The following is a 13,261-nucleotide window of genomic DNA, read 5'->3' as shown; positions in this document are numbered from 1 at the left end:
GGTCCTATAGATTAGGGAAATTAAAATCAAAAAGACACAGCCACCCCAAAGTTTGGGACGCCTCTGTTTACAAGAACCTCGTTTACAGTACAAGTTCAACATCGCAGAAAGTGAAAAATGGATAAATGACTTGTGGTACTTACGTACAATGCAGTATCACTCAGCAATGAAATCTATGTCATCAGGCCCGTAGCAGCATAATGAGTAGATTCAGGTACGATGATTCTAACTGAAATAAGTCACACAGAAAAAGAAACATCATAAGATATCAGTAATACACGGAATGTAAACTTGGCTACACAGAAACTGAATTACAGAACAGAACAGGGTCTCAAATTTAGAAAAACAACTTATTCTTGCTTAAGGGGAAAGGTGAGTTGGGGTGCTGCAAAAAACCAGAGATTGAAAAGAGCACAGATAAAGTTCCTTAAGCCAAATATGGAATAGACAAGAGCTACTCCTTGCTCAACGAAATGGACTCAACACCCCATATTAAACGCCTAAGAATGTACCTGACTAGTAAGTATCTTGAAACCTATGGATTGCTATGTCTCCAAAAGAGAATCAAGCGTGTGTACAGGGGCATAAACGCAGCAGTGATAGGATTGGAGAGGTTCGGTGAGCAAATGAAGACCCTTTGAAGTCATATTGCATGGTACCCATTCCACGGGTCTCAACTCTCCAGGTTTAAGGTATTCTTCCTTCAGCTAAAACATGCATGTGGAACCCAGAGTATGATCAACCATGTGAACGGGAGACATGTTCAAATATGTCTCAGTTTTCCTCCCCTGGTACTCGGGTGCAACATTCCAGACGCTTTACTAACACTCTCCCCACTTGGAGAGTCAGTCCCTTTAACCTCCTGTTTGGCCCAGTTTGCAATTTCTGCGGAAGATGAACAGGAATAGCGAGAACCAATGAGAGGCTAGCTGAAGGTGTCTGGACGGGCAAATTTAACTCTCATTTCCCACCAGGAAGAGGAAATAACCAAAGGCTCAGCGTGCCGTACCGGAACCAGATTAGGGCCTGAAGCCATCCTGCGGTGTTGCGGCCAGCTCAAAAGAAAGCGAGTTGAAGAAAGGAGCTCAGGGGCACTGTAATTCACAAACCTGCAGAGTTATAAATGACAGCTATCGTCCAAAAATAGACTGAAGTAAGGCTGCCAAGAGGACTTGAAAGCGGGGCAGAATTGCAGGAAACCGATTTCAGGAGGTAGACTGCAATTGCATTGAAAGCATAGGAAAAGAGGCAGAACGTCCACAATGATGCACTTGGCCAAAAAGGGCGTATGCGTTTTTTCCTGAATATATTCAGGAAAAAACGCATACGCCCTTTTTGGCCAACCAAGAAAGCTTGCAAAGGAAATCTGCACTACAATGAAGTCTCAGTTCCCCCGGTCAAAAGGGACATCTGTAAAAAGTGTAAAATCCAGAAAGGCAACAGGCCATTGAGAACTGGGAGCCTTGTTATGCTGATGGGCGGGATGTAAATTGCCAACAGACACTTGGGAGAAGTGTATGGTGTTTCCTGAAACATCTAAAAAACAAAGCAACAGAGCCTAGGGCACTGCCACTTATGGTCCTATAGCTTAGGGAAATTAAAATCAAAAAGACACAGCCACCCCAAAGTTTGGAACGGCTCTGTTTACAAGAACCTCGTTTACAGTACAAGTTCAACATCACAGAAAGTAAAAAATGGATAAAGAAGTTGTGGTATTTACTTACAAAGCAATATCACTCAGCAATGAAATATGTGTCATCAGGCCCTTAGCAGCACAATGAGTGGATTCAGGTATGATGATTCTAACTGAAGTAAGTCACACAGAAAAAGAAACATCATAAGATATCAGTAATACACGGAATGTAAACTTGGCTACACAGAAACTGAATTACAGAACAGAACAGGGTCTCAAATTTAGAAAAACAACTTATTCTTGCTTAAGGGGAAAGGTGAGTTGGGGTGCTGCAAAAAACCAGAGATTGAAAAGAGCACAGATAAAGTTCCTTAAGCCAAATATGGAATAGACAAGAGCTACTCCTTGCTCAACGAAATGGACTCAACACCCCATATTAAACGCCAAAGAATGTACCTGACTAGTAAGTATCTTGAAACCTATGGATTGCTATGTCTCCAAAAGAGAATCAAGCGTGTGTACAGGGGCATAAACGCAGCAGTGATAGGATTGGAGAGGTTCGGTGAGCAAATGAAGACCCTTTGAAGTCATATTGAATGGTACCCATTCCACGGGTCTCAACTCTCCAGATTTAAGGTATTCTTCCTTCAGCTAAAACATGCATGTGGAACCCAGAGTATGATCAACCATGTGAACGGGAGACGTGTTCAAATATGTCTCAGTTTTCCTCCCCTGGTACTCGGGTGCAACATTCCAGACGCTTTACTAACACTCTCCCCACTTGGAGAGTCAGCACCTTTAACGTCCTGTTTGGCACAGTTTGCAATTTCTGCGGAAGATGAACAGGAATAGCGAGAACCAATGAGAGGCTAGCTGGGGGTGTCTGGACGGGCAAATTTAACTCTCATTTCCCACCAGGAAGAGGAAATAACCAAAGGCTCAGCGTGCCGTACCGGAACCAGATTAGGGCCTGAAGCCATCCTGCGGTGTTGCGGCCAGCTCAAAAGAAAGCGAGTTGAAGAAAGGAGCTCAGGGGCACTGTAATTCACAAACCTGCAGAGTTATAAATGACAGCTATCGTCCAAAAATAGACTGAAGTAAGGCTGCCAAGAGGACTTGAAAGCGGGGCAGAATTGCAGGAAACCGATTTCAGGAGGTAGACTGCAATTGCATTGAAAGCATAGGAAAAGAGGCAGAACGTCCACAATGATGCACTTGGCCAAAAAGGACGTATGCGTTTTTTCCTGAATATATTCAGGAAAAAACGCATACGCCCTTTTTGGCCAACCAAGCAAGCTTGCAAAGGAAATCTGCACTACAATGAAGTCTCAATTCCCCCCGGTCAAAAGGGCCATCTCAAAAAAGTGTAAAATCCAGAAAGGCAGGACAGGCCATGGAGAACTGGGAGCCTTGTTATGCTGATGGGCGGGATGTAAATTGCCAACAACCACTCGGGAGAAGTGTATGGTGTTTCCTGAAACATCTAAAAAACAAAGCAACAGAACCTAGGGCACTTCCACTTATGGTCCTATAGCTTAGGGAAATTAAAATCAAAAAGACACAGCCACCCCAAAGTTTGGAACGGCTCTGTTTACAAGAACCTCGTTTACAGTACAAGTTCAACATCGCAGAAAGTGAAAAATGGATAAAGAAGTTGTGGTATTTACTTACAAAGCAATATCACTCAGCAATGAAATCTGTGTCATCAGGCCCTTAGCAGCACAATGAGTGGATTCAGGTATGATGATTCTAACTGAAGTAAGTCACACAGAAAAAGAAACATCATAAGATATCAGTAATACACGGAATGTAAACTTGGCTACACAGGAACTGAATTACAGAACAGAACAGGGACTCAAATTTAGAAAAACAACTTATGCTTGCTTAAGTGTAAAGGTGAGTTGGGGTGCTGCATAAAACCAGAGATTGAAATGAGCACAGATAAAGTTCCTTAAGTCAAATATGGAATAGACAAGAGCTACTCCTTGCTCAATGAAATGGACTCAACACCGCATATTAAACGCCTAAGAATGTACCTGACTAGTAAGTATCTTAAAACCTATGGATTGCTATGTCTCCGAAAGAGAATCAAGCATGTGTACAGGGGCATAAACGCAGCAGTGATAGGATTGGAGAGGTTCGGTGAGCAAATGAAGACCCTTTGAAGTCATATTGCATGGTACCCATTACACGGGTCTCAACTCTCCAGGTTTAAGGTATTCTTCCTTCAGCTAAGACATGCATGTGGAACCCAAGTATGATCAACCATGTGATCGGGAGACGTGTTCAAATATGTCTCAGTTTTCCTCCCCTGGTACTCGGGTGCAACATTCCAGACGCTTTACTAACACTCTCCCCACTTGGAGAGTCAGTCCCTTTAACCTCCTGTTTGGCCCAGTTTGCAATTTCTGCGGAAGATGAACAGGAATAGCGAGAACCAATGAGAGGCTAGCTGGAGGTGTCTGGACGGGCAAATTTAACTCTCATTTCCCACCAGGAAGAGGAATTAACCAAAGGCTCAGCGTGCCGTGCCGGAACCAGATTAGGGCCTGAAGCCATCCTGCGGTGTTGCGGCCAGCTCAAAAGAAAGCGAGTTGAAGAAAGGAGCTCAGGGGCACTGTAATTCACAAACCTGCAGACTTATAAATGACAGCTATCGTCCAAAAATAGACTGAAGTAAGGCTGCCAAGAGGACTTGAAAGCGGGGCAGAATTGCAGGAAACCGATTTCAGGAGGTAGACTGCAATTGCATTGAAAGCATAGGAAAAGAGGCAGAACGTCCACAATGATGCACTTGGCCAAAAAGGGCGTATGCGTTTTTTCCTGAATATATTCAGGAAAAAACGCATACGCCCTTTTTGGCCAACCAAGCAAGCTTGCAAAGGAAATCTGCACTACAATGAAGTCTCACTTCCCCCCCGTCAAAAGGGCCATCTGAAAAAAGTGTAAAATCCAGAAAGGCAGGACAGGCCATGGAGAACTGGGAGCCTTGTTATGCTGATGGGCGGGATGTAAATTGCCAACAACCACTCGGGAGAAGTGTATGGTGTTTCCTGAAACATCTAAAAAACAAAGCAACAGAACCTAGGGCACTTCCACTTATGGTCCTATAGCTTAGGGAAATTAAAATCAAAAAGACACAGCCACCCCAAAGTTTGGAACGGCTCTGTTTACAAGAACCTCGTTTACAGTACAAGTTCAACATCGCAGAAAGTGAAAAATGGATAAAGAAGTTGTGGTATTTACTTACAAAGCAATATCACTCAGCAATGAAATCTGTGTCATCAGGCCCTTAGCAGCACAATGAGTGGATTCAGGTATGATGATTCTAACTGAAGTAAGTCACACAGAAAAAGAAACATCATAAGATATCAGTAATACACGGAATGTAAACTTGGCTACACAGGAACTGAATTACAGAACAGAACAGGGTCTCAAATTTAGAAAACCAACTTATGCTTGCTTAAGGGTAAAGGTGAGTTGGGGTGCTGCATAAAACCAGAGATTGAAATGAGCACAGATAAAGTTCCTTAAGTCAAATATGGAATAGACAAGAACTACTCCTTGCTCAACGAAATGGACTCAACACCGCATATTAAACGCCTAAGAATGTACCTGACTAGTAAGTATCGTAAAACCTATGGATTGCTATGTCTCCGAAAGAGAATCAAGCATGTGTACAGGGGCATAAACGCAGCAGTGATAGGATTGGAGAGGTTCGGTGAGCAAATGAAGACCCTTTGAAGTCATATTGCATGGTACCCATTACACGGGTCTTAACTCTCCAGGTTTAAGGTATTCTTCCTTCAGCTAAAACATGCATGTGGAACCCAAGTATGATCAACCATGTGAACGGGAGACGTGTTCAAATATGTCTCAGTTTTCCTCCCCTGGTACTCGGGTGCAACATTCCAGACGCTTTACTAACACTCTCCCCACTTGGAGAGTCAGCGCCTTTAACCTCCTGTTTGGCCCAGTTTGCAATTTCTGCGGAAGATGAACAGGAATAGCGAGAACCAATGAGAGACTAGCTGGAGGTGTCTGGACGGGCAAATATAACTCTCATTTCCCACCAGGAAGAGGAAATAACCAAAGGCTCAGCGTGCCGTGCCGGAACCAGATTAGGGCCTGAAGCCATCCTGCGGTGTTGCGGCCAGGTCACAAGAAAGCGAGTTGAAGAAAGGAGCTCAGGGGCACTGTAATTCACAAACCTGCAGAGTTATAAATGACAGCTATCGTCCAAAAATAGACTGAAGTAAGGCTGCCAAGAGGACTTGAAAGCGGGGCAGAATTGCAGGAAACCGATTTCAGGAGGTAGACTGGAATTGCATTGAAAGCATAGGAAAAGAGGCAGAACGTCCACAATGATGCACTTGGCCAAAAAGGGCATATGCGTTTTTTCCTGAATATATTCAGGAAAAAACGCATACGCACTTTTTGGCCAACCAAGCAAGCTTGCAAAGGAAATCTGCACTACAATGAAGTCTCACTTCTCCCCGGTCAAAAGGGCCATCTGAAAAAAGTGTAAAATCCAGAAAGGCAGGACAGGCCATGGAGAACTCGGAGCCTTGTTATGCTGATGGGCGGGATGTAAATTGCCAACAACCACTCGGGAGAAGTGTATGGTGTTTCCTGAAACATCTAAAAAACAAAGCAACAGAACCTAGGGCAATTCCACTTATGGTCCTATAGCTTAGGGAAATTAAAATCAAAAAGACACAGCCACCCCAAAGTTTGGGACGCCTCTGTTTACAAGAACCTCGTTTACAGTACAAGTTCAACATCGCAGAAAGTGAAAAATGGAGAAAGAAGTTGTGGTATTTACTTACAAAGCAATATCACTCAGCAATGAAATCTGTGTCATCAGGCCCTTAGCAGCACAATGAGTGGATTCAGGTATGATGATTTTAACTGAAATAAGTCACACAGAAAAAGAAACATCATAAGATATCAGTAATACACGGAATGTAAACTTGGCTACACAGGAACTGAATTACAGAACAGAACAGGGTCTCAAATTTAGAAAACCAACTTATTCTTGCTTAAGGGTAAAGGTGAGTTGGGGTGCTGCATAAAACCAGAGATTGAAATGAGCACAGATAAAGTTCCTTAAGCCAAATATGGAATAGACAAGAGCTACTCCTTGCTCAACGAAATGGACTCAACACCCCATATTAAACGCCTAAGAATGTACCTGACTAGTAAGTATCTTAAAACCTATGGATTGCTATGTCTCCGAAAGAGAATCAAGCATGTGTACAGGGGCATAAACGCAGCAGTGATAGGATTGGAGGGGTTCGGTGAGCAAATGAAGACCCTTTGAAGTCATATTGCATGGTACCCATTCCACGGGTTTCAACTACCCAGGTTTAAGGTATTCTTCCTTCAGCTAAAACATGCATATGGAACCTAGAGTATGATCAACCATGTGATCGGGAGACGTGTTCAAATATGTCTCAGTTTTCCTCCCCTGGTACTCGGGTGCAACATTCCAGACGCTTTACTAACACTCTCCCCACTTGGAGAGTCAGCGCCTTTAACCTCCTGTTTGGCCCAGTTTGCAATTTCTGCGGAAGATGAAGAGGAATAGCGAGAACCAATGAGAGGCTAGCTGGAGGTGTCTGGACGGGCAAATTTAACTCTCATTTCCCACCAGGAAGAGGAAATAACCAAAGGCTCAGCGTGCCGTGCCGGAACCAGATTAGGGCCTGAAGCCATCCTGCGGTGTTGCGGCCAGCTCAAAAGAAAGCGAGTTGAAGAAAGGAGCTCAGGGGCACTGTAATTCACAAACCTGCAGAGTTATAAATGACAGCTATCGTCCAAAAATAGACTGAAGTAAGGCTGCCAAGAGGACTTGAAAGCAGGGCAGAATTGCAGGAAACCGATTTCTGGAGGTAGACTGGAATTGCATTGAAAGCATAGGAAAAGAAGCAGAACGTCCACAATGATGCACTTGGCCAAAAAGGGCGTATGCGTTTTTTCCTGAATATATTCAGGAAAAAACACATACGCCCTTTTTGGCCAACCAAGCAAGCTTGCAAAGGAAATCTGCACTACAATGAAGTCTCACTTCCCCCCGGTCAAAAGGGCCATCTGAAAGAAGTGTAAAATCCAGACAGGCAGGACAGGCCATGGAGAACTGGGAGCCTTGTTATGCTGATGGGCGGGATGTAAATTGCCAAGAACCACTCGGGAGAAGTGTATGGTGTTTCCTGAAACATGTAAAAAACAAAGCAACAGAACCTAGGGCACTTCCACTTATGGTCCTATAGCTTAGGGAAATTAAAATCAAAAAGACACAGCCACCCCAAAGTTTGGAATGGCTCTGTTTACAAGAACCTCGTTTACAGTACAAGTTCAACATCGCAGAAAGTGAAAAATGGATAAAGAAGTTGTGGTATTTACTTACAAAGCAATATCACTCAGCAATGAAATCTATGTCATCAGGCCCTTAGCAGCACAATGAGTGGATTCAGGTACGATGATTCTAACTGAAATAAGTCACACAGAAAAAGAAACATCATAAGATATCACTAATACACGGAATGTAATCTTGGCTACACAGGAACTGAATTCCAAAACAGAACAGGGTCTAAAATTTAGAAAACCAACTTATGCTTGCTTAAGGGTAAAGGTGAGTTGGGGTGCTGCATAAAACCAGAGATTGAAAAGAGCACAGATAAAGTTCCTTAAGTCAAATATGGAATAGACAAGAGCTACTCCTTGCTCAACGAAATGGACTCAACACCGCATATTAAACGCCTAAGAATGTACCTGACTAGTAAGTATCTTAAAACCTATGGATTGCTATGTCTCCAAAAGAGAATCAAGCATGTGTACAGGGGCATAAACGCAGCAGTGATAGGATTGGAGAGGTTCGGTGAGCAAATGAAGACCCTTTGAAGTCATATTGCATGGTACCCATTACACGGGTCTCAACTCTCCAGGTTTAAGGTATTCTTCCTTCAGCTAAAACATGCATGTGGATCCCAAGTATGATCAACCATGTGAACGGGAGACGTGTTCAAATATTTCTCAGTTTTCCTCCCCTGGTACTCGGGTGCAACATTCCAGACGCTTTACTAACACTCTCCCCACTTGGAGAGTCAGCGCCTTTAACCTCCTGTTTGGCCCAGTTTGCAATTTCTGCGGAAGATGAACAGGAATAGCGAGAACCAATGAGAGGCTAGCTGGAGGTGTCTGGACGGGCAAATTTAACTCTCATTTCCCACCAGGAAGAGGAAATAACCAAAGGCTCAGCGTGCCGTACCGGAACCAGATTAGGGCCTGAAGCCACCCTGCGGTGTTGCGGCCAGCTCAAAAGAAAGCGAGTTGAAGAAAGGAGCTCAGGGGCACTGTAATTCACAAACCTGCAGAGTTATAAATGACAGCTATCGTCCAAAAATAGACTGAAGTAAGGCTGCCAAGAGGACTTGAAAGCGGGGCAGAATTGCAGGAAACCGATTTCAGGAGGTAGACTGGAATTGCATTGAAAGCATAGGAAAAGAGGCAGAACGTCCACAATGATGCACTTGGCCAAAAAGGGCATATGCGTTTTTTCCTGAATATATTCAGGAAAAAACGCATACGCACTTTTTGGCCAACCAAGCAAGCTTGCAAAGGAAATCTGCACTACAATGAAGTCTCACTTCCCCCCGGTCAAAAGGGCCATCTGAAAAAAGTGTAAAATCCAGAAAGGCAGGACAGGCCATGGAGAACTGGGAGCCTTGTTATGCTGATGGGCGGGATGTAAATTGCCAACAACCACTCGGGAGAAGTGTATGGTGTTTCCTGAAACATCTAAAAAACAAAGCAACAGAACCTAGGGCATTTCCACTTATGGTCCTATAGCTTAGGGAAATTAAAATCAAAAAGACACAGCCACCCCAAAGTTTGGAATGGCTCTGTTTACAAGAACCTCGTTTACAGTACAAGTTCAACATCGCAGAAAGTGAAAAATGGATAAAGAAGTTGTGGTATTTACTTACAAAGCAATATCACTCAGCAATGAAATCTGTGTCATCAGGCCCTTAGCAGCACAATGAGTGGATTCAGGTATGATGATTCTAACTGAAATAAGTCACACAGAAAAAGAAACATCATAAGATATCAGTAATACACGGAATGTAAACTTGGCTACACAGGAACTGAATTACAGAACAGAACAGGGTCTCAAATTTAGAAAACCAACTTATGCTTGCTTAAGGGGAAAGGTGAGTTGGGGTGCTGCATAAAACCAGAGATTGAAATGAGCACAGATAAAGTTCCTTAAGCCAAATATGGAATAGACAAGAGCTACTCCTTGCTCAACGAAATGGACTCAAAACCCCATATTAAACCCCTAAGAATGTACCTGACTAGTAAGTATCTTAAAACCTATGGATTGCTATGTCTCCAAAAGAGAATCAAGCGTGTGTACAGGGGAATAAACGCAGCAGTGATAGGATTGGAGAGGTTCGGTGAGCAAATGAAGACCCTTTGAAGTCATATTGCATGGTACCCATTCCACGGGTTTCAACTACCCAGGTTTAAGGTATTCTTCCTTCAGCTAAAACATGCATGTGGAACCCAGAGTATGATCAACCATGTGAACGGGAGACGTGTTCAAATATGTCTCAGTTTTCCTCCCCTGCTACTCGGGTGCAACATTCCAGACGCTTTACTAACACTCTCCCCACTTGGAGAGTCAGTCCCTTTAACCTCCTGTTTGGCCCAGTTTGCAATTTCTGCGGAAGATGAACAGGAATAGCGAGAACCAATGAGAGGCTAGCTGGAGGTGTCTGGACGGGCAAATTTAACTCTCATTTCCCACCAGGAAGAGGAATTTACCAAAGGCTCAGCATGCCGGGCCGGAACCAGATTAGGGCCTGAAGCCATTCTGCGGTGTTGCGGCCAGGTCACAAGAAAGCGAGTTGAAGAAAGGAGCTCAGGGGCACTGTAATTCACAAACCTGCAGAGTTATAAATGACAGCTATCGTCCAAAAATAGACTGAAGTAAGGCTGCCAAGAGGACTTGAAAGCGGGGCAGAATTGCAGGAAACCGATTTCAGGAGGTAGACTGGAATTGCATTGAAAGCATAGGAAAAGAGGCAGAACGTCCACAATGATGCACTTGGCCAAAAAGGGCGTATGCGTTTTTTCCTGAATATATTCAGGAAAAAACGCATACGCCCTTTTTGGCCAACCAAGCAAGCTTGCAAAGGAAATCTGCACTACAATGAAGTCTCACTTCCCCCCGGTCAAAAGGGCCATCTGGAAAAAGTGTAAAATCCAGAAAGGCAACAGGCCATTGAGAACTGGGAGCCTTGTTATGCTGATGGGCGGGATGTAAATTGCCAACAGACACTTGGGAGAAGTGTATGGTGTTTCCTGAAACATCTAAAAAACAAAGCAACAGAGCCTAGGGCACTTCCACTTATGGTCCTATAGCTTAGGGAAATTAAAATCAAAAAGACACAGCCACCCCAAAGTTTGGAACGGCTCTGTTTACAAGAACCTCGTTTACAGTACAAGTTCAACATCGCAGAAAGTGAAAAATGGAGTAAGAAGTTGTGGTATTCACTTACAAAGCAATATCACTCAGCAATGAAATCTATGTCATCAGGCCCGTAGCATCAAAATGAGTGGATTCAGGTATGATGATTCTAACTGAAATAAGTCACACAGAAAAAGAAACATCATAAGATATCACTAATACACGGAATGTAAACTTGCCTACACAGGAACTGAATTACAGAACAGAACAGTGTCTCAAATTTAGAAAACCAACTTATGCTTGCTTAAGGGTAAAGGTGAGTTGGGGTGCTGCATAAAACCAGAGATTGAAATGAGCACAGATAAAGTTCCTTAAGCCAAATATGGAATAGACAAGAGCTACTCCTTGCTCAACGAAATGGACTCAACACCCCATATTAAACGCCTAAGAATGTTCCTGACTAGTAAGTATCTTAAAACCTATGGATTGCTATGTCTCCAAAAGAGAATCAAGCATGTGTACAGGGGCATAAACGCAGCAGTGATAGGATTGGAGAGGTTCGGTGAGCAAATGAAGACCCTTTGAAGTCATATTGCATGCTACCCATTCCACAGGTTTCAACTACCCTGGTTTAAGGTATTCTTCCTTCAGCTAAAACATGCATGTGGAACCTAGAGTATGATCAACCATGTGATCGGGATACGTGTTCAAATATGTCTCAGTTTTTGTACCCTGGTACTTGGGTGCAACATTCCAGACGCTTTACTAACACTCTCCCGACTTGGAGAGTCAGTCCCTTTAACCTCCTGTTTGGCCCAGTTTGCAATTTCTGCGGAAGATGAACAGGAATAGCGAGAACCAATGAGAGGCTAGCTGGAGGTGTCTGGACGGGCAAATTTAACTCTCATTTCCCACCAGGAAGAGGAATTAACCAAAGGCTCAGCATGCCATGCCGGAACCAGATTAGGTCCTGAAGCCATCCTGCGGTGTTGCGGCCAGGTCACAAGAAAGCGAGTTGAAGAAAGGAGCTCAGGGGCACTGTAATTCACAAACCTGCAGAGTTATAAATGACAGCCATCGTCCAAAAATAGACTGAAGTAAGGCTGCCAAGAGGACTTGAAAGCGGGGCAGAATTGCAGGAAACCGATTTCAGGAGGTAGACTGGAATTGCATTGAAAGCATAGGAAAAGAGGCAGAACGTCCACAATGATGCACTTGGCCAAAAAGGGCGTATGCGTTTTTTCCTGAATATATTCAGGAAAAAACGCATACGCCCTTTTTGGCCAACCAAGCAAGCTTGGAAAGGAAATCTGCACTACAATGAAGTCTCACTTCCCCCCGGTCAAAAGGGCCATCTGAAAAAAGTGTAAAATCCAGAAAGGCAGGACAGGCCATGGAGAACTGGGAGCCTTGTTATGCTGATGGGCGGGATGTAAATTGCCAACAACCACTCGGGAGAAGTGTATGGTGTTTCCTGAAACATCTAAAAAACAAAGCAACAGAACCTAGGGCACTTCCACTTATGGTCCTATAGCTTAGGGAAATTAAAATCAAAAAGACACAGCCACCCCAAAGTTTGGAACGGCTCTGTTTACAAGAACCTCGTTTACAGCACAAGTTCAACATCGCAGAAAGTGAAAAATGGATAAAGAAGTTGTGGTATTTACTTACAAAGCAATATCACTCAGCAATGAAATCTGTGTCATCAGGCCCTTAGCAGCACAATGAGTGGATTCAGGTATGATGATTCTAACTGAAGTAAGTCACACAGAAAAAGAAACATCATAAGATATCAGTAATACACGGAATGTAAACTTGGCTGCACAGGAACTGAATTACAGAAAAGAACAGGGTCTCAAATTTAGAAAACCAACTTATGCTTGCTTAAGGGTAAAGGTGAGTTGGGGTGCTGCATAAAACCAGAGATTGAAATGAGCACAGATAAAGTTCTTTAAGCCAAATATGGAATAGACAAGAGCTACTCCTTGCTCAACGAAATGGACTCAACACCCCATATTAAACGCCTAAGAATGTACCTGACTAGTAAGTATCTTAAAACCTATGGATTGCTATGTCTCCGAAAGAGAATCAAGCATGTGTACAGGGGCATAAACGCAGCAGTGATAGGATTGGAGAGGTTCGGTGAGCAAATG

General features: G+C 43.5%; 1 long non-coding RNA gene across 8 annotated transcripts in view; it reads right to left on the bottom strand.

Annotated features, from left to right (window-relative positions):
• Positions 1–13,261, bottom strand: part of LOC307181178 — a 523,312-nt gene that overhangs the window by 38,955 nt on the left and 471,096 nt on the right. For all 8 annotated transcript variants that reach the window (XR_013826074.1, XR_013826075.1, XR_013826076.1 and 5 more), the window contains one exon: positions 1,725–1,802. This is a non-coding gene — a long non-coding RNA (uncharacterized lncRNA). The remainder of the gene's footprint in view (positions 1–1,724; positions 1,803–13,261) is intronic.

Source organism: Stenella coeruleoalba (genome assembly GCF_951394435.1).
Source record: "Stenella coeruleoalba genome assembly, contig: scaffold_184, whole genome shotgun sequence".
Classification (NCBI taxonomy): domain Eukaryota; kingdom Metazoa; phylum Chordata; class Mammalia; order Artiodactyla; family Delphinidae; genus Stenella; species Stenella coeruleoalba.
Note: the sequence above shows the minus strand (reverse complement) of the source record. Positions and strands in the feature narration are given on the sequence as shown.